Genomic DNA, 25,672 nt, shown 5'->3' with positions numbered 1-25,672 from the left:
ACCAAACAGAGTACCCTAGCAACCAAAATGCAAAGAGGGATATCTTCCATTCTGAATGTCACAGAGGCATGGGAGTTGGTTTGTTTCATTCATACTGACAACCAGCCTTTGGAGTTTCATTATTGGCAGCTGCCAAGCCACTCCATAGCAACCAAACAGAGTACCCTAGCAACCAAAATCCAAAAAGGGTTATCTTCCATTTTGAATGTCACAAAGAAATGGGAGTTGGTTTATATCATTCATAGTGACAAGAAGCCTTTGCAGTTTCATCACTGGCAGCTGCCAAGCCACTCCCTAGCAACCAAACAGAGTACCCTAGCAACCATTTAGCAAAAATAATTTCTCTGTATCAGAACATCGTATAGAGCTGGGAGTTGGTTTATATCATTCAAACTGACAAGCAGCCTCTGGAGTTTTATGGTTGGCAGCTACCAAGCTACTCCCTAGCAACCAAACAGAGTACCCTAGCAACAAAAATCCAAAGAGGGATATCTTCCATTCTGTATGTCACAGATGCATGGGAGTTGGTTTTTTATCATTCATAGTGACAAGAAGCCTTTTTAATTTCATCATTGGCAGCTGCCAAGCCACTCCCTAGCAACCAAACAGAGTACCCTAGCAACCGTTTAGCAAGACCTATATCTCTGCATCAGAACATCGTATAGAGATGGGAGTTGGTTTATTTTCATTCATACTGACAAGAAACTTATGCAGTTTCATCATTAACAGCTGCAAAGCCACTCCATAGCAACCAAACAGAGGACCCTAGCAACCAAACTCCAGAGAGGGATATCTTCCATTCTGACTGTCACAGAGGCATGGGAGTTGGTTTATATCATTCATATTGACAAGAAGCCTTTGGTGTTTCATGATTGGCAGCTGCCAAGCAACTCCATATCAACCAAACAGAGTACCCTAGCAACCAAATTCCAAAGAGGAATATCTTCCTTTCTGAATGTCACACAGGCATGGGAGTTGGTTTATATCATTCATACTGACAAGAAGCCTTTGGATTTCATCATTGGCAGCTGCCAAGCCACTCTCTAGCAACCAAACAGAGTACCCTAGCAACCAAAATCCAAGGAGGGATATCTTCCATTCTGAATGTCATAGAGGCATGGGAGTTGGTTTATATCATTCAGAGTGACAAGAAGCCTTTGCAGTTTCATCATTGGTATCTGCCAAGTCACTCCCTGGCAACCAAACAGAGGACCCTAGCAACCGTTTATCAAGACCCATGTCTCTGCATCAGAACATCATATAGAGATGGGGGTTGGCTCTTTAGTTTTGGTTGGGAAACAGTCTGTAAATTTCACCATGGTAACTTTGTATTCACACCCTAGCAACCGTTTACAGCCACCTAGCAACCATATTGCAACATAAAGAAGCCATATTTCAGCTCCACAACAGCGTACAGACATGGTTGTTGGCTCGTATGCGATCATGTACAACACCCTAGCAACCGAGTGCCGAATTTTGCCACTGCAAGCACCACTTCACATTTTCTTCAGGAAATGTACATTCTAGTTAGTGGTGCTTGCTGAAAGCAAGGCATCACTATTGTTATTGCTCATACTTATTATTAGTGGTGCTTGCTGAAAGCAAGGCATCACTATTGTTATTGCTCATACTTATTAATGGTGCTTGCTGAAAGCAAGGCATCATTAGTGTTCTCTTGCATACTTATTAATGGTGCTTGCTGAAAGCAAGGCATCATTAGTGTTCTCTTGCATACTTATTAATGGTGCTTGCTGAAAGCAAGGCATCATTAGTGTTCTCTTGCATACTTATTATTCTTCTTATTATTATTCTGGACAAAGTTTGGCGCGAAACTCGCCCCGCACCATTTGTCTCAGACCCCTGAGTGAGGTGTCAAATCGACCGGCTCATTAAGGAGAGGTGTGCTATGACTTTTATAAGCGATCGGGGGTGCGGTGTTCGCCCCAGGGGCGAAAAAGCGGCCAAAAAAGTCCCATTGACTTAACATTGCGACGAACTTTGACCACACGTAGCTCTGAGCGAGGATTTCGCAGAAACGTGTGATTTGCCACATTTGAAGAGGCTGACAGGCTCTGTAAGAACATACCTCACAATGGGGTAAAAGTTGCACCCCTGGGGGGCAGGAGCGTCCCAAAGTTGCCCCATTGACTTACTATGGGGAAGGAATGTCCCGTGAAACACACATGCTTTTCCTACTATGGTAAATTGCATAGGGATTTTGTATTGAACGTAGCTCTGGATCACAGTGTCAGAGAGACAAGGGGACGGGCTAATTTTACTCAGACGACCAATCTGTCTCTCAGGATCATTGTGAAGCTATCAAGCCACGCCCTAGCAACCATTTAGAGCACCTTAGCAACAAGTCCCATAGACTTCCATTGAAAGAGATCAAAGGGATATCTCCGGACTGAATTGTCATAGAAACATGGGGGTTGTCTCATTTGACTCGGGGCAGCAAACAGCCAATCATGAATCACCTCAACACTTCCTAGCCCCTCCCTAGCAACCATTGTCGAGCAGCTTAGCAACCAAAATCCAAAAAGGGATATCTTCCATTCTGAATGTCACAGATGCATGGGACTTGGTTTGTATCATTCATAGTGACAAGAAGCCTTTGGAGTTTCATCATTGGCAGCTGCCAAGCCACTCCCTAGCAACCAAACAGAGTACCCTAGCAACCAAAATTCAAAGAGGGATATCTTCCATTCTGAATGTCACAGAGAAATGGGAGTTGGTTTATATCATTCATAGTGACAAGAAGCCTTTGCAGTTTCGTCATTGGCAGCTGCCAAGCCACTCCATAGCAACCAAACAGAGTACCCTAGCAACCAAAATCCAAAGAGAGATATCTGCCATTCTGAATGTCACAGAGAAATGGGAGTTGGTTTATATCATTCATAGTGACACAAAGCCTTTGCAGTTTCATCATTGGCAGCTGCCAAGGCACTCCCTAGCAACCAAACAGAGTACCCCTAGCAACCGTTTAGCAAGACCTATATCTCCGCATCAGAACATCGTATAGAGATGGGAGTTGATTTATATCATTCATACTGACAATAAGCCTTTACAGTTTCATCATTAGCAGCTGCAAAGCAACTCCATAGCAACCAAACAGAGTACCCTAGCAACCAAAATGCAAAGAGGGATATCTTCCATTCTGAATGTCATAGAGGCATGGGAGTTGGTTTGTTTCATTCATACTGACAACCAGCCTTTGGAGTTTCATTCTTGGCATCTGCCAAGCCACTCCATAGCAACCAAACAGAGTACCCTAGCAACCAAAATCCAAAGAGGGTTATCTTCCATTTTGAATGTCACAAAGAAATGGGAGTTGGTTTATATCATTCATAGTGACAAGAAGCCTTTGCAGTTTCATCACAGGCAGCTGCCAAGCCACTCCCTAGCAACCAAACAGAGTACCCTAGCAACCGTTTAGCAAAAAGAATATATCTGTATCAGAACATCGTATAGAGCTGGGAGTTGGTTTATATCATTCACACTGACAAGCAGCCTTTGGAGTTTCATGGTTGGCAGCTGCCAAGCTACTCCCTAGCAAACAAACAGAGTACCCTAGCAACAAAAAGAGGGATATCTTCCATTCTGTATGTCACAGATGCATGGGAGTTGGTTTTCTATCATTCATAGTGACAAGAAGCCTTTTTAGTTTCATCATTGGCAGCTGCCAAGCCACTCCCTAGCAACCAAACAGAGTACCCTAGCAACCGTTTAGCAAGACCTATATCTCTGCATCAGAACATCATATAGAGATGGAGGTTGGTTTATATCATTCATACTGACAAGAAGCTGATGCAGTTTCATCATTAACAGCTGCCAAGCAACTCCATAGCAACCAAACAGAGTATCCTAGCAACCAAAATCCAAAGAGGGATATCTTCCATTCTGAATGTCATACAGGCATGGGAGTTGGTTTATATCATTTATACTGACAAGCAGCCTTTGTAGTTTCGTTATTGGTATCTGCCAGTCCACTCCCTAGCAACCGAACAGATTATCCTAGCAACCAAAATTCAAAGATGGATATCTTCCATTCTGTTTGTCACAGAGGCAGGGGAGTTGGATTTTATCATTCATACTGACAAGCAGCCTTTGCGTTTCATGATTGGCAGCTGCCAAGCCACTCCCTAGCAACGAAATACAGTACCCTAGCAACCAATATCCAAATAGGGATATCTTCCATTCTGTATGTCACAGAGGCATGGGAGTTGGTTTATATCATTCATAGTGACAAGAAGCCTTTGGAGTTTCATCATTGGCAGCTGCCTAGCAACTACATAGCAACCAAACAGAGTACCCTAGCAACCATTTTAAAAGGCCTACATCTCTGCATCAGAATATTGTATAGAGATGGGGGTTGGCTCATTAGTTTCGATTCGAAAACAGTCTGTAAATATCACCATGGTAACTGTGTATTCACACCCTAGCAACCGTTTAGAGCCACCTAACAACCATATTGCAACATATAGAAGCCATATTTCAGCTCCACAACATCGTACAGACATGGTTGTTGGCTCGTATGCAATCATTTACAAGACCCTAGCAACCGTGCCGAATTTTGCCACTGCAAGCACCATTTCACATTTTCTTCAGGAAATGTACATTCTAGTTATTATTCTTATTTTTATTCTGGACAAAGTTTGGCGCGTAACTCGTCCCGCACCGTTTGTCTCAGACCCCTGAGTGAGGTGTCAAATCGACCGGCTCATTGAGGAGAGGTGTGCTATGACTTTTATAAGCGATCGGGGGTGCGATGTTTGCCCCAGGGGCGAAAAAGCGGCCAAAAAAGTCCCATAGACTTAACATTGCGACAAACTTTGACGACTCCTAGCTCAGAGCGAGGATTTCACATAAACTTGTGATTTGCCACATTTGAAGAGGCTGACAGGCTCTGTAAGAACATACCTCACAATGGGGTAAAAGTTGTAGCCCTGGGGGGCAGAAGCTGCCCAAAGTTGCCCCATTGACTTACTATGGGGAAGGAACATCCTGTGAAACTCACATGCTTTTCCTACTATGGTAAATTGCATAGGGATTTTGTATTGAACATAGCTCCTGATCACAGTGTCATAGAGACAAGGGGGCGAGCTCATTTTACTCAGACGACCAATCAGTCTCTCAGGATAATTGTGAAGCTATCAAGCCACGCCCTAGCAACCATTTAGAGCCCCTTAGCAACAAGTTCCATAGACTTCCATTGAAAGAGTTCAAAGAGATATCTCCAGACTGAATTGTCATAGAAACATGGGGGTGGTCTCATTTGACTCGTGGCAGCAAACAGCCAATCATGAATCACCTCAACACTTCTTAGCCCCTCCCTAGCAACCATTGTCGAACACCTTAGCAACCAAAATCCAAAGAGGGATATCTTCCATTATGAATATCACAGAGGCATGGGAGTTGGTTTATATCATTCATAGTGACAAGAAGCTTTTGCAGTTTCAAAATTTGCATCTGCCAAGCCACTCTATAGCAACCAAACAGAGTACCTTAGCAACCAAAATCCAAAGAGGGATATCTGCCATTCTGAATGTCACAGAGAAATGGGAGATGGTTTATATCATTCATAGTGACAAGAAGCCTTTGGAATTGCATCATTGGCAACTGCCAAGCCACTCCCTAGCAACCAAACAGAGTACCCTAGCAACCGTCTAGAAAAACGAATATCTCTGTATCAGAACATCGTATAGAGATTGGAGTTGGTTTATATCATTCATACTGACAAGCAGCCTTTGAAGTTTCATGATTGGGAGCTGCCAAGCCACTCCCTAGCAACCAACAGAGTACCCTAGCAACCAAAATACAAAGAGGGATATCTTCCATTCTGAATGTCACAGAGGCATGGGAGTTGGTTTATATAATTCATAATGACAAGAAGCCTTTGCAGTTTCATCAGTGGCAGCTGCCAAGCCACTCCCTAGCAACCAAACAGAGTATCCTAGCAACCAAAATCCAAAGAGGGATATCTTCCATTCTGAATGTCACAGAGGCATGGGAGTTGGTTTATATCATTCATAGTGACAAGAAGCCTTTGGAATTGCATCATTGGCAGCTGCCAAGTAACTCCATAGCAACCAAACAGAGTACCCTAGCAACCAAAACCCAAAGAGGCATATCTTCCATTCTGAATGTCGCAGAGGCATGGGAGTTGGTTTATATCATTCATACTGACAAGCAGCCTTTGGAGTTTCATGATTGGCAGCTGACAAGCCACTCCCTAGCAACCAAACAGAGTACCCTAGCAACCAATATCCAAAGAGGGATATCTTCCATTCTGTATGTCGCAGAGGCATGAGAGTTGGATTATATCATTCATACTGACAAGCAGCCTTTGGAGTTTCATGATTGGCAGCTGCCACGCTACTCCCTAGCAACCAAACAGAGTACCCTAGCAACCGTTTAGCAAAACGTATATCTCTGCATCAGAACATCGTATAGAGATGGGAGTTGGTTTATATCATTCATACTGACAAGAAGCCTTTGCAGTTTCATCATCAGCAGCTGCCAAGCAACTCCATAGCAACCAAACAGAGTACCCTAGCAACCATTTTACAAGACCTACATCTCTGCATCAGAATATTGTATAGAGATGGGGGTTGGCTCATTAGTTTCAGTTGTAAAACAGTCTGTAAATATCACCATGGTAACTGTGTATTCACACCCTAGCAACCATTTAGAGCCACCTAGCAACCATATTGCAACATATAGAAGCCATATTTCAGCTCCACAACATCGTACAGACATGGTTGTTGGCTCGTATGCAATCATGTACAACACCCTAGCAACCGAGTGGAGAGTTTTGCCACTGCAAGCACCATTTCACATTTTCTTCAGGAAATGTACATTCTAGTTATTATTCTTATTTTTATTCTGGACAAAGTTTGGCGCGAAACTCGCCCCGCACCGTTTGTCTCAGACCACTGAGTGAGGCATCAAATCGACCGGCTCATTAAGGAGAGGTGTGCTATGACTTTTCTAAGCGATCGGGTGTACGATGTTCGCACAGCGGGCAAAAAAGCGGCCAAAAAAGTCCCATTGACTTTACATTGGGAGTTCTAAAAATATTTGAATCCCAACCGACGTTTTCACACACACAGACTCCAAAGGGCCTGACACCCCTGCGTCTCTCCCTCTCTCTCTCCCTCAGAGGATTTATATTATCAAGCAGCCAATAAGTAATGGCCTAAAATCTTCATAGCCACACCCTAGCAAACAGTTTCAGCACCCTAGCAACCACTAAGACCTCCCTAGCAACCACCCTAAACCAAAAAAAAATGTTTTTTACATTTTTTTGTATTTTTTAACGCAATATTACACTCGTGGCCTTGCGATATTGCTCCATGCTTGTGCCTATTCGGCCATAGGCACGAGGCCGCAGGCCGAGTGCCGTACTGAAGGCACTCGTTATTAAAGATTTTAATAACTCTATAAAAACTCCATAGCAACCATCTTTGACAACTACCAACCACCTAGTAACACCATAGCAACTAAAAAAAATACCTTAGCAACCATCCTGAACACCCTAGCAACGTCTAGAAACGCTCTAGTAACCACCAAAAATACCGTAGCAACCACCCAGAACACCCTAGCAACTGTCTAGCAACCCCCCAGAACACCTAGCAACTGCCTAGCAACCACCCAGAACACCCTAGCAACTGCCTAGCAACGCCCTAGCATCCACCCAAAATACCATAGCAACTGCCTAGCAACACCATAGCAACCACCCAGAACACCCTAGCAACCACCAAGAATACCCTAGCAACGCCCTAGCAACCACCCAGAATACCCTAGCAACCACCTAGCAACACCATAGCAACCACCCAGAATACCCTAGCAACTGCCTAGCAACGCCCTAGCAACCACCCAGAATACCCTAGCAACCGCCTAGCAAGCACCCAGAATACCCTAGCAACCGCCTAGCAACACCATAGCAACCACCCAGAATACCCTAGCAACGCCCTAGCAACCACCCAGAATACCCTAGCAACTGCCTAGCAACGCCCTAGCAACCACCCAGAATACCCTAGCAACTGCCTAGCAACGCCCTAGCAACCACCCAGAATACCCTAGCAACTGCCTAGCAACGCCCTAGCAACCACCCAGAATACCCTAGCAACTGCCTAGCAATGCCCTAGCAAGCACCCAGAATACCCTAGCAACCGCCTAGCAACACCATAGCAACCACCCAGAATACCCTAGCAACGCCCTAGCAACCACCCAGAATACCCTAGCAACCGCCTAGCAACAACATAGCAACCACCCAGAATACCCTAGCAACGGCCTAGCAAGTCCATAGCAACCACCCAGAACACCCTAGCAACTGCCTAGCAATGCCCTAGCTACCACCCAGAATACCCTAGCAACTGCCTAGCAACGCCCTAGCATCCACCCAGAATGCCCTAGCAACCACCTAGCAACACCCTAGCAACCACCAAGAATACCCTAGCAACCACCTAGCAACTGCCTAGCAACCACCAAGAATACCCTAGCAACTGCCTAGCAACCACCCAGAACACCCTAGCAACTGCCTAGCAAAGCCCTAGCAACCACCCAGAATACCATAGCAACTGCCTAGCAACCACCCAGAACACCCTAGCAACTGCCTAGCAACGCCCTAGCAACCACCCAGAATACCCTAGCAACCGCCTAGCAACACCATAGCAACCACCCAGAACACCCTAGCAACCACCTAGCAACACCCTAGCAACCACCAAGAATACCCTAGCAACCGCCTAGCAACCAACCAGAAAACCTTAGCAACTGCTTAGCAACACCATAGCAACCGCCCAGAACACCCTAGCAACCACCTAGCAACTGCATAGCAACCACCCGGAACACCCTAGCAACCGTTTAGAGCCACATATAAACCATATTGCAACATATAGAAGCTATATTTCAGCTCCACAACATCGTACAGACATGGTTGTTGGCTCGTATGCAATCATGTACAACACCCTAGCAACCGAGTGGAGAGTTTTGCCACTGCAAGCACCATTTCACATTTTCTTCAGGAAATGTACATTCTAGTTAGTGGTGCTTGCTGAAAGCAAGGCATCACTATTGTTATTGCTCATACTTATTATTATTATTAGTGGTGCTTGCTGAAAGCAAGGCATCACTATTGTTATTGCTCATACTTATTATTATTATTAATGGTGCTTGCTGAAAGCAAGGCATCATTAGTGTTCTCTTGCATACTTATTATTCTTCTTATTATTATTCTGGACAAAGTTTGGCGCGAAACTCGCCCCGCACCGTTTGTCTCAGACCCCTGAGTGAGGTGTCAAATCGACCGGCTCATTAAGGAGAGGTGTGCTATGACTTTTATAAGTGATCGGGGGTGCGGTGTTCGCCCCAGGGGCGAAAAAGCGGCCAAAAAAGTCCCATTGACTTAACATTGCGACGAACTTTGACCACACGTAGCTCTGAGCGAGGATTTCGCAGAAACGTGTGATTTGCCACATTTGAAGAGGCTGACAGGCTCTGTAAGAACATACCTCACAATGGGGTAAAAGTTGCACCCCTGGGGGGCAGGAGCGTCCCAAAGTTGCCCCATTGACTTACTATGGGGAAGGAATGTCCCGTGAAACACACATGCTTTTCCTACTATGGTAAATTGCATAGGGATTTTGTATTGAACGTAGCTCTGGATCACAGTGTCAGAGAGACAAGGGGGCGGGCTCATTTTACTCAGACGGCCAATCAGTCTCTAAGGATCATTGTGAAGCTATCAAGCCACGCCCTAGCAACCATTTAGAGCCCCTTAGCAACAAGTCCCATAGACTTACATTGAAAGAGATCAAAGGGATATCTCTGGACTGAATTGTCATAGAAACATGGGGGTGGTCTCAGTTGACTCGGGGCAGCAAACAGCCAATCATGAATCACCTCAACACTTCCTAGCCCCTCCCTAGCAACCATTGTCGAGCACCTTAGCAACCAAAATCCAAAGAGGGATATCTTCCATTCTGAATGTCACAGAGGCATGGGAGTTGGTTTATATCATTCATAGTGACAAGCAGCCTTTGCAGTTTCATCATTGGCAGCTGCCAAGCAACTCCATAGCAACCAAACAGAGTACCCTAGCAACCATTTTACAAGACCTGTATCTCTGCATCAGAACATCATAAAGAGATGGGGTTAAGACAAGTTTGACTCAGGGCAGCAAACAGCCATTCATGAGACACCACAACACTTGCTAGCCCCGTCCTAGCAACCATTGTCAAGCACCTTAGCAACCAAAATCCATAGAGGGATATCTTTCATTCTGAATGTCACAGAGGAATGGAAGTTGGTTTATATCATTCATACTGACAAGCAGCCTTTAGAGTTTCATGATTGGCAGCTGCCAAGCCACTCCCTAGCAACCAAACAAAGTACCTTAGCAACCATTTTGCAAGACCTATTTCTCTGCATCAGAACATCGTATAGAGATGGGGCTTGGCTCTTTTGACTCATGCTAGCAAAGAGGAATTCCAACATGCTACACATGCTAGCTGTGAATAGCTACATGCTAATAGCAATTAGGTAAGTGCTAATCATGCCAAGAAAATGCTAAGAACTCCAATAGTAATCATCTGTGACAACTACCAACCACTTAGTAACACCATAGTAACCACCCATAATACCTTAGCAACCACCCTGAACACCCTAGCAACTGCATAGCAACTCCCTAGCAACCACCTAAAATACCCTACTAACCATCTAGCAACACCATAGCAACCACCCAGAACACCCTAGCAACTGCCTAGCAACGCCCTAGCAACCACCCAGAATACCCTAGCAACTGCCTAGCAACGCCCTAGCAACCACCAAGAATACCCTAGCAACCGCCTAGCAACCACCCAGAATACCCTAGCAACCGCCTAGCAACACCATAGCAAACACCCAGAATACCCTAGCAACTGCCTAGCAACACCCTAGCAACCGCCTAGCAACACCATAGCAACCACCCAGAACACCCTAGCAACTGCCTAGCAACGCCATAGCAACCACCCAGAACACCCTAGCAACTACCCAGAATACCCTAGCAACCGCCTAGCAACACCATAGCAACCCCCCAGAATACCCTAGCAACTGCCTAGAAACGCCCTAGCAACCACCCAGAATACCCTAGCAACGCCCTAGCAACCACCCAGAATACCCTAGCAACCGCCTAGCAACGCCATAGCAACCCACCAGAATACCCTAGTAACGCCCTAGCAACCACCCAGAACACCCTAGAAACTGCCTAGCAACGCCATAGCAACCACCCAGAAAACCCTAGCAACTGCCTAGCAACGCCCTAGCAACCACCCAGAATACCCTAGCAACCGCCTAGCAACACCATAGCAACCCCCCAGAATACCCTAGCAACTGCCTAGCAACGCCCTAGCAACCACCAATAATACCCTAGCAACCACCCAGAATACCCTAGCAACCGCCTAGCAACACCATAGCAACCACCCAGAATACCCTAGCAACTGCCTAGCAACGCCCTAGCAACCACCAATAATACCCTAGCAACCACCCATAATACCCTAGCAACCGCCTAGCAACACCATAGCAACCCCCCAGAATACCCTAGCAACACCCTAGCAACCACCTGAACAACACGAATAAGCCTTATCTCAGCACCAGAACATCGTACAGACATGTTTGTTGGCTCGTATGCAATCATGTACCACATTCTATCAACCGAGTGGCGAGTTTTGCCACTGCAAGCACCATTTCACATTTTCTTCAGGAAATGTACATTCTAGTTATTCTTATTATTCCGGACAAAAGTTTGGCGCGAAACTCGCCCCGCACCATTTGTCACAGACCCCTGAGTGAAGTGTCAAATCGACCGGCTCATTGAGGAGAGGTGTGCTATGACTTTTCTAAGCGATCGGGTGTACGATGTTCGCACAGCGGACGAAAAAGCGGCCAAAAAAGTCCCCATTGACTTAACATTGGGAGTTCTAAAAATATTTGAATCCCAACTGCCATTTTCACACACACAGACTCCAAAGGGCCTGACACCCCTGCATCTCTCCCTCTCTCTCTCCCTCAGAGGATTTATATTATCAAGCAGCCAATAAGTAATGGCCTAAAATCTTCATAGCCACACCCTAGAAACCAGTTTCAGCACCCTAGCAACCACTAAGAGCTCCCTAGCAACCACCCTAAACCAAAAAATTTTTTTTTTTACATTTTTTTGTATTTTTTAACGCAATATTACACTCGTGGCCTTGCGATATTGCTCCATGCTTGTGCCTATTCAGCCATAGGCACGAGGCCGCAGGCCGAGTGTCGTACTGAAGGCACTCGTTATTAAAGATTTTAATAACTCTATAAAAACTCCATAGTAACCATCTTTGACAACTACCAACCACCTAGTAACAAAATAGCAACTACCAAAAATACCTTAGCAACCATCCTGAACACCCTAGCAACGTCTAGAAACGCTCTAGTAGATCATAGAAACACCAAGGTGGTCTCGTTTAAATCAGGGCATCAAATGGCCAATCATGAATCACCTCAACACTTCCTAGCCCCTCCCTAGCAACCATTGTCGAGCACCTTAGCAACCAAAATCCTAGAGGGATATCTTCTATTCTGAATGTCACAGAGGCATGGAAGTTGGTTTATATCATTCATAGTAACAAAAAGCCTTTGCAGTTTCATCAATGGCAGCTGTCAAGCAACTCCATAGCAACCAAACAGATTACCCTAGCAACCAAAATTCAAAGAGGGATATCTTCCATTCTGAATGTCACAGAGGCATGGGAGTTTGTTTATGTCATTCATACTGAAAAGCAGCCTTTGGAGTTCATCATTAGCAGCTGCCAAGCCACTCCATAGCAACCAAACAGAGTACCCTAGCAACTATTTAGCAAGACCTATATCTCTGTATCAGAGCATCGTATAGAGATGGGGGAAGGTTTATATAATTCAATATTGACAAGAAGCCTTTGGAGTTTCATGATTGGCAGCTGCCAAGCCACTCCCTAGCAACCAATCATAGTACCCTAGCAACCAAAATCCAAAGAGGGATATCTTCCAGTCTGAATGTCACAGAGGCATGGGAGTTGGTTTATATCCTTCATAGTAACAAAAAGCCGTTGCAGTTTCATCAATGGCAGCTGTCAAGCAACTCCATAGCAACCAAACAGATTACCCTAGCAACCAAAATTCAAAGAGGGATATCTTCCAGTCTGAATGTCACAGAGGCATGGGAGTTGGTTTATATCCTTCATAGTAACAAAAAGCCGTTGCAGTTTCATCAATGGCAGCTGTCAAGCAACTCCATAGCAACCAAACAGATTACCCTAGCAACCAAAATTCAAAGAGGGATATCTTCCATTCTGAATGTCACAGAGGCATGGGAGTTGGTTTATGTCATTCATACTGACAAGAAGCCTTTGGTGTTTCATGATTGGCAGCTGCCAAGCAACTCCATAACAACCAAACAGAGTACCCTAGCAACCAAAATCCAAACAGGGATCTCTTCCATTCTGAATGTCACAGAGGCATGGGAGTTGGTTTATATCATTCATACTGACAAGAAACCTTTGGAATTTCATCATTGGCAGCTGCCAAGTAACTCCATAGCAACCAAACAGAGTACCCTAGTAACCAAAATCCAAAGAGAGATATCTTCCATTCTGAAAGTCACACAGGCATGGGAGTTGGTTTATATCATTCATAATGACAAGCAGCCTTTGGAGTTTTATGATTGGCACCTGCCAAGTCACTCCCTTGCAACCAAACAGAGGACCCTAGCAACCAAACTCCAAAGAGGGATATCTTCCATTCTGAATGTCACAGAGGCATGGGAGTTGGTTTAAATCATTTATACTGACAATCAGCCTTTGGAGTTTCATCATTGGCACCTGCCAAGTCACTCCCTGGCAACCAAACAGAGGACCCTAGCAACCGTTTATCATGACCCATGTCTCTGCATCAGAACATCACATAGAGATGGGGGTTGGCTCTTTTGTTTTGGTTGGGAAACTGTCTGTAACTATCACCATGGTAACTGATTTCACACCCTAGCAACCGTTTAGAGCCACCTAGCAACCATATTGCAACATATAGAAGCCATATTTCAGCTCCACAACATTGTACAGACATGGTTGTTGGCTCGAATGCAATCATGTACAACACCCTAGCAACCAAGTGGAGAGTTTTGCCACTGCAAGCACCACTTCACATTTTCTTCAGGAAATGTACATTCTAGTTAGTGGTGCTTGCTGAAAGCAAGGCATCACTATTGTTATTGCTCATACTTATTAATGGTGCTTGCTGAAAGCAAGGCATCATTAGTGTTCTCTTGCATACTTATTATTCTTATTATTATTATTCCACCCTGAACACCCTAGCAACATCTAGAAACGCTCTGGTAACCACCAAAAATACCATAGCAACCACCCAGAACACCCTAGCAACTGCCTAGCATCCACCCACAACACCCTAGCAACCACCTAGCAACGCCCTAGCAACCACCGAGAATACCCTAGCAACCGCCTAGTAACCACCCAGAACACCTTAGCAACTGCCTAGCAACACCATAGCAACCACCCACAACACCCTAGCAACCACCTAGCAACGCCCTAGCAACCACCCTAGCAACCATCCAGAATACCCTAGCAACTGCCTAGCCACACCATAGCAACCCCCAGAATACCCTAGCAACTGCCTAGCAATGCCCTAGCAACCACCCACAACACCCTAGCAACCACCTAGCAACGCCCTAGCAACCACCGAGAATACCCTAGCAACCGCCTAGCAACCACCCAGAACACCTTAGCAACTGCCTAGCAACACCATAGCAACCACCCAGAACACCCTAGCAACCACTTAGCAACGCCCTAGCAACCACCAAGAATACCCTAGCAACCGCCTAGCAACACCATAGCAACCACCCTAGCAACCATCCAGAATACCCTAGCAACTGCCTAGCCACACCATAGCAACCCCCAGAATACCCTAGCAACTGCCTAGCAATGCCCTAGCAACCACCCAAAATACCCTAGCAACACCCTAGCAACCACCCAGAACACCCTAGCAACTGCCTAGCAACTCCCTAGCATCCACCCAAAATACCATAGCAACTGCCTAGCAATGCCCTAGCAACCACCCAAAATACCCTAGCAACTGCCTAGCAACCACCCAGAATATCCTAGCAACACCATAGCAACCACTCAGAACACCTTAGCAACTGCCTAGCAATGCCGTAGCAACCACACAGAATACCATAGCCACCACCTAGCAACACCATAGCAACCACCCAAAATACCCTAGCAACCGCCTAGCAACATTGTTAATGTGTGTTTATTTTTGTTTGTTTGTTGTTGTTTATAGTATTTAATGATTATACACACACATTAAGCATGATTAACCAATTCAGTCGATGAAACTACAAAGGTGGCACAGAGGTATATAATTACAAAATAAAGTCATCACGATTGTTATTAATATTATTTTATAAAGTAAGTAACATGTAAGATAAAAGTAGTTTAATCACGTGAATATGTGTGACGAAGCCGTTTCTGTGACAGCTCGAGCTCTCCTACGCACCGTGTATCAGTGTCCGAATTCACGCACTTCACTTAGTTCATTCCTAGCAGATATAGTGCACTTAAATTCCACACACTGTATAGGGATTAGTGAATGAGTGAACGAGTGAGCAGTAACTGGATAATCCCGAGTCATTTGTTTACAATGAACAAATCTTTCATGACCGATTCATCACTAGAAGGTGTGATTCTATTGGTTGTACAATCAAAGCTCGCCGCTGATTGGCTGCGAGATCGACTTCACTGGAGCAGAACTGGTCAACTGCCTGCAGTATTCTCTTGAGGTAAGTAGAAATGGTTGTTTTCAAATATGCTGTTTTATAATAAAGCCTTGTATTGTCAGATGCAGCTCTTTTAATTAAATGTTGGCAATATTATTCGTATTGTAATGAGTTGTAGTTAATATTGTTTTTATTTGCACTGAAGCTACCCTTTTCTCTGTAAGTATGATACTGTTATGTCTAGCTAGCTACACTTCAAATTTTGTGTGAAAACGTAACATGATTTTTTTGTGTGTCTGATGGATATTTAGTCCTTTGGTTTCTGTTGTTTGTGTAGCTTACAATAGCTTAAATACTGCGTGAGGAGTGTGTTATTTTGGCGCTTATTTTAAGCTAAGCATCCTTAATGGTTGATGGTAATGTATACTTCTGGTAATTACTCGTCATTTGTTGTATTTTACATTAATGCATATGGACGCAGAAATATTATAATGAAAATTGTAATGAAAGGTGTTTAGATTAGTCACCGCGCTCACTGACAGAATCCTCTTATCATAAACCACTAAGTGCAAATATAATGTATAAGAAATTAAATTTTCTCTGTATTTAGCTTTTAATATAACGGGAGTTCCGTGAGTGTTTTACCGGTAACGTTATTTCTTAAGAGTGATTATTTTACTGGTATTGTCTTAACCTTTCGCGCCTTGCCGGTCACGTGCTTGGTGCTTCATGTTACACAAATCCGCGTTTACAATCGTATGAATGGGTTTTCAAGTAGGATAGAGACGCCAGCTTCACTATATTTGCAGCATTTTGGTCAATATTAAAGCATGATGTGACGCATAACGCATCTATTACTACGTTGACGAGATTCACATTATTTTGAGGCGTGATGAAGAGACAAAATTAATATGTTTTTCTTCAGATATTCTTTATAGATTGTGGGTCGGCCTCAAAACCGACCAAACACCTTGAGTGTAACTTTTATCAATTAAAAACAAATTCACTAGGTTTTAGTTCAGTTATAGTTAGACTATAAATTGATCAAATAATGTCGATTGGTGCATTATCAGTGTTCATGTCTATCAAATGCAGTGTTGAGCACTATAGCCAATCACACGCGTTTCTGCTGAGTTTAAAAATACAACGCCCAATCAAAGGCCACCGGTGAAGAAATCCGATGAGAACTGATTTCAGTGCACGCTCCGTCACAGAATTCTCTAATCATAAACCACAAAGTAAGTGCAAATATAATGTACGAAATTAATTTTGCACTGTAGATAGACAGCTTTGTTTCTGGGTTTTTCCTACATGCCGAATCGAATTTTTGTCCTGCCAGAGCTTTATTTGATCGGTGAGTGATGACTGCTCTGCTGCGCTTGTGAAAGAACAAGCAGAGAGACCGCGCCCCGGCGGCGCGCGCGCACTACGTCTTCAAAGCGATGTCTTGCTCTCTCTCCCTCACGCAATTTATCAAAATCAAATGACACGATGGTAAACTATTCAGTGATGAAATGTGTTCTGTTTTGACAATCTTGTGCAATGTCCTAACTGCTGGGATAATTACTCAACGCGTACACGTCCGACTCGCAAAATGACTCTTTTGAACCGATTCACTTTAATGAATTGTTAAAACAACTGATCTGTCCAACACTGAACTCACAAGACGTCTGAATCATAGACCGGTAACACTTTACAATAGGTTCCATTTATCAAACTCTTGTTAACTACATTAGTTAACATTAACTATTAATAAACTAATCTTTGTTAATGTTAATTTCACCATTTACTAGTAGCCTACATTATTGAAATCAAAAGTTGTATTTGGTAACATTAGTAAATGCACTGTGAAGAAACATGAACAAACAATGAAAAGCTTTATTTTTATTAACTAAGATTAACAAAGATTAATAAATACAGGAACAAAATCTATTGTTCATGGTTAGTTCATGTTAGTTAGCCTAATACATGAACTAATGTTAAATCAAACCATACTGTAAAGTGTTACAAACATAATTTACTCAGAACTCAGAAGTGCTTACCCCATTTTTTTTATTAATAGTGGTTAGCAAGATTTCACCTTATACTACAGTATTTTTAGGTTATTTATATAACAATGTGTAGGTTTTTGTAGAAAATGACGTGAGGTGAACATTTTCAGCTTTTTTTCCAGTGTTATTATTTGCAATGCAAGTTCAAGTTACATGGTTTGTGAGTGTGGTGTTGAGTTTTATGACACTTTCTTTCTCTGTTTCAGAATACTGTTTTCACACGCATTCCTACTGCATTTCAAAGGTAAAGGTTTAATTAGGGACATGGCCACAAATACAAAATGCTTCAGATTTGGCTTGTTGATAAGTAAATCGTTATAGTTTCAAAAATGATCAAGAATATAAAAGCTATTAGAATAAAATTGTTTTGTTTATGCCACAAATAATTAAGACTACATTTACCCATCCATTCTCCAAACCACTTATAATATATAGTCCTATAAAGTAAACCTGCTGGATGGTTGGTGCATCACAGATTTTTGGGCCGCATATTTGACATAACTCAGCTTCTAGAAAATATTGGAGTATTTAAAAAAAAAAGACTTTCTTGAGATAAATTCCTAAAATTATCTGTATTCTTCATATATAAATATAAAGTATCATAATCATTATCATAAAGTCATATTTCATTATGTTGTCGTCATTTTTTTCAGACTGACTGATCAGAGCACAACCTGCATTTTCTGCTGCACTTTTCTCTCTGGTTAGTATTAATATTGGTTCTTAAAGGAGTCATGACCTCGTGTTACCTTGGATACCCAACGCTCTATTATAGTCTTTCAGGCACTTCTAAAAAAAAAAAGTGGAAAAAAAATAAACGCAGAGCTCCTCAGACCCTTATTTCTAAAGGCATTATTGTCTCGCGAGATCTGATGCGATGTTTTGGCTGTCGTGGACGGTCATTATAATAATGCAAATGAGGGGCGCGTTGATTGGTTGCAGGAAGGAGGGGGGTTGACAGCGCAGGTAACTCTTTAGCATATCATTACAAACTGACATCATGGCGCAAGTTGTCAATGAACCCGACCCTGCCGCGACCAATGTGATTCAACCGTACATGTTTGAGCCGGACTCCGAACCAGAGCTAGAAAGTGAAGATGTTGAGTTGTTGGATGGACGTCTACATCAAGATGTCTCTGAATGGTAAAGACAATAATTTTGACTGAGACGTACATTAACATCAGTAACGAGCTAAAACATTTGTTGCTATTTTCTCCCGCATAGGTTTACCTTTTATTTAAATGTAGAATTACATTAACGGAGATGTAGTGTAATTTTTTTATCAGCTTAACAGCGGTTATTGAGATAAACGTTTACTATCATGTGGTGTTTTTGCCTTGTTTCACGTTGTGGTTATTTAGACATTCAATATTTTCTTCTTTAGACATGTAACGAGATGTTTTTCTTTATGTTTATTATTACTTGACTGTTTGTTTTATTTATCTATCCTTATCTATTCTATAAAAAAAATATAATAATGATATGTTGTCATAGTTATTTAATATACAATTCTATGAAAATATAGCTGTATCATTTTTTTGTCTGTTTATCGTTGAGGGCAAACTTCATAATAACAATGTATCATATGTAAAACTATGTTTATGTACTTTTCAGTGAGTCACAGTGTATTAGATGACTCACTAATGTCTAGTGAAGTGGCTTATTTGCTAAAGTAGCCTACCATCCTGACTCTGACACTGTAGTGGACATTATGCATCAAAGTGTCAATGTCACAATCTCCCTCTTGTCTACTCCTAGCAGTGTTTGTAATTTGACAGATATATCAAAATCATCTAGTCATTCGTTTGCATACAAGCATTGTTACCTACTTTTTTGTACACTTTTTTTGTACACTTGTTACACTTTTCTTTTTGATGAATAGGTGCACTTATTTGGGCTTATTATTAGGCATTTGGGGGTTAACATGGAAACAACAGTTACCATGGTGAATACACAATACTAACAAGTACTGTTAATGAAACATGGAAACTGCTCCTGTTGAATATAATGAAAATCATACCTACTTTACTTTTATTTCGTGTAATTTTCAACGTAACGGCGTTGCATGCTCGTAGTTTCTTTTGCCCTTGATCAGTGAGGCCGGGCTCTTACACGTGTATTGAGTGTGCGCTCCGAGCACAGGATAAAGGCTGACAGGACAAGAAAGTCAGTTTTTCTGAAGTGAAAGACTTTATTTCAGCGTACACTAATGTCACTGTCTGGTAGTTCCTATTGTGCTGGGGTTTCTGAAGTAGTCTCAATCTTTCTTTGCCGAATGAATATGAGGGGGAGAGGGGTAGGGCGTGGCTTTCTGCTGCGCTGTCCATATATGGCATATCCTCCACCGTCGTGACGTCAAGCCAGGGTAGAAATCAAAATCTCGTATTTGAGTGCGCGTGCACGTGGGATATTTTACAAACCCTGAGGTAAACAAACAATATCGGCTTCCCGGCCAGTGTATAATCGTTAGGCAATCATAACATACATTGATTCTTGTGGAAAAATGCAAAATGTGGGTCATGACACCTTTAAGCTGTATTATGGTATTTTCATCCCATCGCCATAATTGTAGTTCCTGTGCCTTAATATGTCTGTTTTTATGTCTTTTTCAGGTTCCTTGGGTTTTGCCGTTTTCTACAGAGAGCAGTTTATTTCATTTCTTACCCCACGTCCTCTACCTTCACCACACACCCACCCACCACCTACCTCCTCCACCTTCACCCCCAACCCCCCCCCCCCCCCCCCAAAAACAAACAAACAATCAAAAAAAAACTTTTTTGCAATTTACAAGTTTACACAGTGTCCCTTTTGTTGTTCTTGTTTAACTGTTTGTTTTCTTCCTGAGAGTACTACAGGTTTTATCTTTCTAGGCTCAACAGCTGTTACATCTGGAGAACGTTCAAAGTATGTGCCTACCTAAGTGAGAATGTCCAATTAAAATTAATTTGACTAACAAATAAGTGCAATTATATATGTATTACTTTTGAGTATAAAAAATAAATCCATGGCTACTTTTTATGATTTGAGTAAAATCTGTACTTTTAAAAGTTACTTAATTCACTGAAATTAGTGAGTTAAAACAGATAAATTTGTCAAGAATCATTTTTTGTCATTTCTTTTTATCTCTTCGTATTTTAAAGGATGCCGCGGAAAGGAAAGAGATCTCAGGCTCAAAAAATTCGTTGGAGAAAGTTTGACCTGGAGGATGACCAGACCAGACCCTCCAGGATTAACCAGGTACTAGTCTATTGATATCTGTGTCTTGCAACATGCTCATTTCAGGGCACCTTAATGTTTGAGACTATAGGGCTGTCACGATTTCACAAATGCGACCACATCAAATTTTAACTCGCAAATTCTCAAAAAATGGTCGTATATGACGACTTTTTTGGTCGCAGCCTGGAGCCCTGCAATGCTAATCATAATGACTTTATCACTCTATACAACACTTTAAAATAATATAATTTCTGCCTTATTCTATGATTTTCAAATACACCTTTTATAAGTGACTCAAATTTACAGTGCTTGCATAGATGGAGTAGTATTTACTGTGAACCGGTCGATCCGCTTTGATCTCAGTGCTACGCATAGAATTATTTAATTAAAATATTGCAATTTTTTAAATAATCACACTAAGTCAAATTGTGATTTCGATTTAAGTTCTGTTAATCGTGCAGCTCTAGATATAAACAATAAAACAACAATGCCCACTCACTTGCTATAAGTATATGAATATCACTAGATTGCCGATTGATAATCTCCATTAGGGATACACCGATACTGAGCTCATGTACTCGTACTCGTAAAAATGCTCTGAAACCAATAACCAATACCAGGCAGCGTGTGTAGGCTACAGTACAGTGTTTGTGGTCAGACAAAGAAACACGGACAACAGAGGGGATCAAAAAGAAGGCTGTTTATGAAGTAAATGTATCTTATTAGTGGAATATTTAACTAAATATAATAACACATAGCTGTGGTACACGAGCTGATCAGAGAAAAACATGCAGTGGATTGAGAGCACAGCGGCACAGACGCGTGCAAGCTGGTGGAGCGCATCCCTTTGTCATAGACGTCAGTGGAAAGTTTGTAGTTCAGTCGTATGTTAATGGCAAAGAAAGTAAAACGAGGCATGTAGCTTATTATTAACGTTAACTGACCAGAGAGAGAGAGAGAGCATACTTCTGTTGAATGTTAATCAAACAAAGGACAAATAAATTACTCACAGCTGTTGACTTAATATGTGCTTTAGTATTAAATGAAAGATAAAATATGATAGAGCAATAGAATGAACAGTATATATATATATATATATATATATATATATATATATATATATATATATATATATATATATATATATATGGAAAAGTTGATAAAGACTAGGGCTGTCAAAGTTAGCGCGTTAATAACGCGTTAACGCAAAATCATATTAACGGCACTAATTTTTTTAACGTGCGATTAACGCAGCGCGTATTTTCTGTTTGACCCGTGGCCCAACCCCTAGTTGGAGAAATGGAGATACACAGTGTTGCTAACTTAGCGACACTGCAGACCCCTTTAGCGATTTTTTCCCTTCAACAAAGCGCCCAAACCTTATTTAGTTTCTGAGAATCTACCTCTCTTAGCACGCGCGCGCGCGCGCGCGCCTCTCTCTCTCTCGCTCGCCCGCTCTCTCTCTCTCTCTCTCTGCGTCTCGCGCGGAGGAGCAGCGCTTTTATGTTGCTTCTCTATTTTTACAAGTATAGCCGAAATCAGAGCACAGATATTGTCTTTATCTTATGTGAATTTGATTTCACCAGACGACGGCTCGATTATCAGAATTTTTGTGCAGATTAACGTCTTGGAAGGGAGAGCTGGTTATGTCTTAATGGGTCGCGTTTCAGTCACCATTTCATATTCATTCCGTTGTTTGACAACAGAAACAGTAAAATATACCAATGAAAACAGTTTTATTGAGAATTTAGCTTAATCAAAATGGGCACAGAGAGAGACAAACTACAATGTAATAGGCTAATAAATAATAAATGTACATTTAGTATTTTCAGAAGAGCTGCCCTGTCATTCAAAAATCTAAATATGTTTGTGTTAGTAAATTGCTCAGTGCAAAGAAAGAGAAGTAATGGTAACCTGGCATTTTTTTGTTCTTTCTACGTGTCTATGAACAAGTTCTTTGAAAAACATCTGTGACCTTTGAAACATGTCTCGTCCTTTTGCTCTATATTGACTATGGTTTCAATAATAAACATACATTTGCATAAAGCATCTATATTTATCCATGCCCACGTTGATTAGAGTATTACAAACTTGAAAAGTATTAATTTAAGGTACATTTAGAACAATTAAAAAAATGTGCGATTAAATGCGATTAATCGCGAGTTAACTCATGACAATATGCGATTAATCGCGATTAAAAAATTTAATCGATTGACAGCCCTAATAAAGACACATAAGCTGTGTTTACATTTACAAATTCGTATAGCACATTTATTACAATGTAAATTGTTAAATTTAATCACTAATTAATCAAATAAATAAATTAATCTTTAATTTTAAATACCTTTTCTTTTGTTTTTTAGTTTATCTTTAATACTGTTTAGTAAAAATATCTTTGTCCCAAACACTATGAAGTGCAATTTAAAATTTAACACAGATTCTATAACACTAATTTTTACCAACAGCCTAATTCCATGTATGATGATTTACAGGTTGAACAGGCAAGCACCAGTGCAGCTGTAGCTCAGTTTTCGGGTAGAACGTATGCAGAAGGTGGTGATATTGCACCCAGGGTTTTGTCTGTGCAGGCATCTCATTGTCAAGGTGATGATAGGTATGACAGTTTCTCTAGAAATCATCAGTGCACGTGTGTAGCGTTGACTTTTTTAGCTAATCAGAGTGAAGGGATTACGTTCAAGATGCCTGACCTTGATAGAGTTTTAGAGGAGGGAGATGCGTGTTATGTCTATATTAAAATGCAGCTTATTGCTGAAGGGAGGTTTAATCGCAACGAACTGACAATGGAGGAAGTACCATTGAGCGTTGCATCATTTCACCGGACACATAATGTGCTGAAGTCAGAAGTGATGTTTGGATACCTCAGAGCCACAGGGACCCCTGGCACTGAAGAGTGGTGGATTCCTCTCACTGAAAGGCTACAGTGTCTCTCCACAGATGTCAGACATGCTTTGCTCCTTGTCTCTCCAGAGTGTATTGCTGTGTTCAGAGACAGATCTGGAAGGTACGGATACTTCGATTCTCACTCGAGGACTGCTGCAGGCTTGCCCCATCCTACTGGTCATGGAACTGCTGTCATGTTGACTTTTACCCACCTGAGTGACATGACAGACAGAGTTCTCAAGATCTTCCGGGATCGTGGTGATGAGACCAGCTATGAGTTCATGCCTGTGTCTTTTGAAACAGAGCAACAGTCTGTCCAACTGCCTTCAACATCTGTTTGTGAACAGGCATCACAAGTGATTTCAGCTCTACCAGAACCAGCAACAAATGTTGGAGCCAAAGGAAATTGTGTTGGCTCAGGAGCTGAAAACCGAGATGTGGTAGATAAAACAAATAAGCACAGAAGAAGAAAAGAAATGCGTAAAACATTTAAAATGTCAAAACAAGGCAGAGAACCTAAGAACCCGGCTGCACCTTATGCCACCAGGAAACATAAAAAAAGGGATTGTGAGAGACAGAGGTATGCCACTTCTTTGCAATACCAATCAAAGAAAAAAGAAGCAAATAAGATAAAGTATAATCAAGATGCTCTCTTCCGAAACCAAATGAAATGGTCTATAGTGAGAAGATATAGCACGGATACCGTCTTCCAGAAGAAGATGAAAGAAAACATGAAGAAAAGGTACAGCACAGATGCTCTCTTCCAGAAGAAGATGAAAGAATACAGTAAGAAGAGGTACAGCACAGATGCTCTCTTCCAAAAGAAGAAGAAAGAGTACAGTAAGAAGAGGTACAGCACAGATGCTCTCTTCCAAAAGAAGAAGAAAGAGTACATTAAGAAGAGGTACAGCACAGATACTCTATTCCAGAGGAGAATGAAAGAGTACATGGTGAGGAGATATGCAGGTGACCCAGAGTTCAGAGCACATCACATACTGCGATGCACCCTGCGCAAAACCCAGAAATGTGCCGGTGATGCTACATATCACGTTCTTCATCGATTGCAATGCGCACTGCGGATCAAAAAGAAATATAAACCGTACATACATCACAGCCAGGAAACACCCCAGCCTTGTGTTAACAAAGTGATGGAAAGTGCCATACATGCATTCCGGTGTAAGATTCAGCATGGCCCTACACATGTCTGCACGGTCTGTCACAGAGCCCTGTTTCCTGATCAAGTCAGGGTCTGTAATAGAATGAGATATGACAAAAACATTCATGTTGCAGCGTCTTGCCTAACCGGGAAGTATGTTCACGCTTGTGATAGTGCCTGCTCAGGTTCCTGCGTAGTTCCGGAAGAGAGAAGACAGGAATGGATTTGCCACACTTGTGACAGCCACCTCAAGAGAGGACAGATGTCTTCAATTGCAGCAGCCAACAAACTGGAGTTGCCACCAATCCCTGCGGAATTGGATGAATTAAATGTCCTTGAACGTCAACTCATTGCAAAAATTTTACCATTTGCAAAAATAGTTGCATTACCCAAAGGACAGCAGAGAGCAGTACATGGTGCTGTTGTGTGTGTGCCCTCCGAGATGGAGAAGACTGTCAACTCTCTGCCAAGACCAAGAAGTGAGGCCCAGCTGCTGCAGGTGAAGCTGAAGAGACACGTTAAGTTTAAAGGATACCAGCAGTTCCAAACGGTGAATATGCATAACGTGCT

This window comes from Scardinius erythrophthalmus, assembly GCF_964197995.2.
Source record: "Scardinius erythrophthalmus genome assembly, chromosome: 15".
NCBI lineage: Eukaryota > Metazoa > Chordata > Actinopteri > Cypriniformes > Leuciscidae > Scardinius > Scardinius erythrophthalmus.
The sequence above is the reverse complement of the archived record's forward strand: the minus strand, read 5'-3'. Positions refer to the sequence as shown.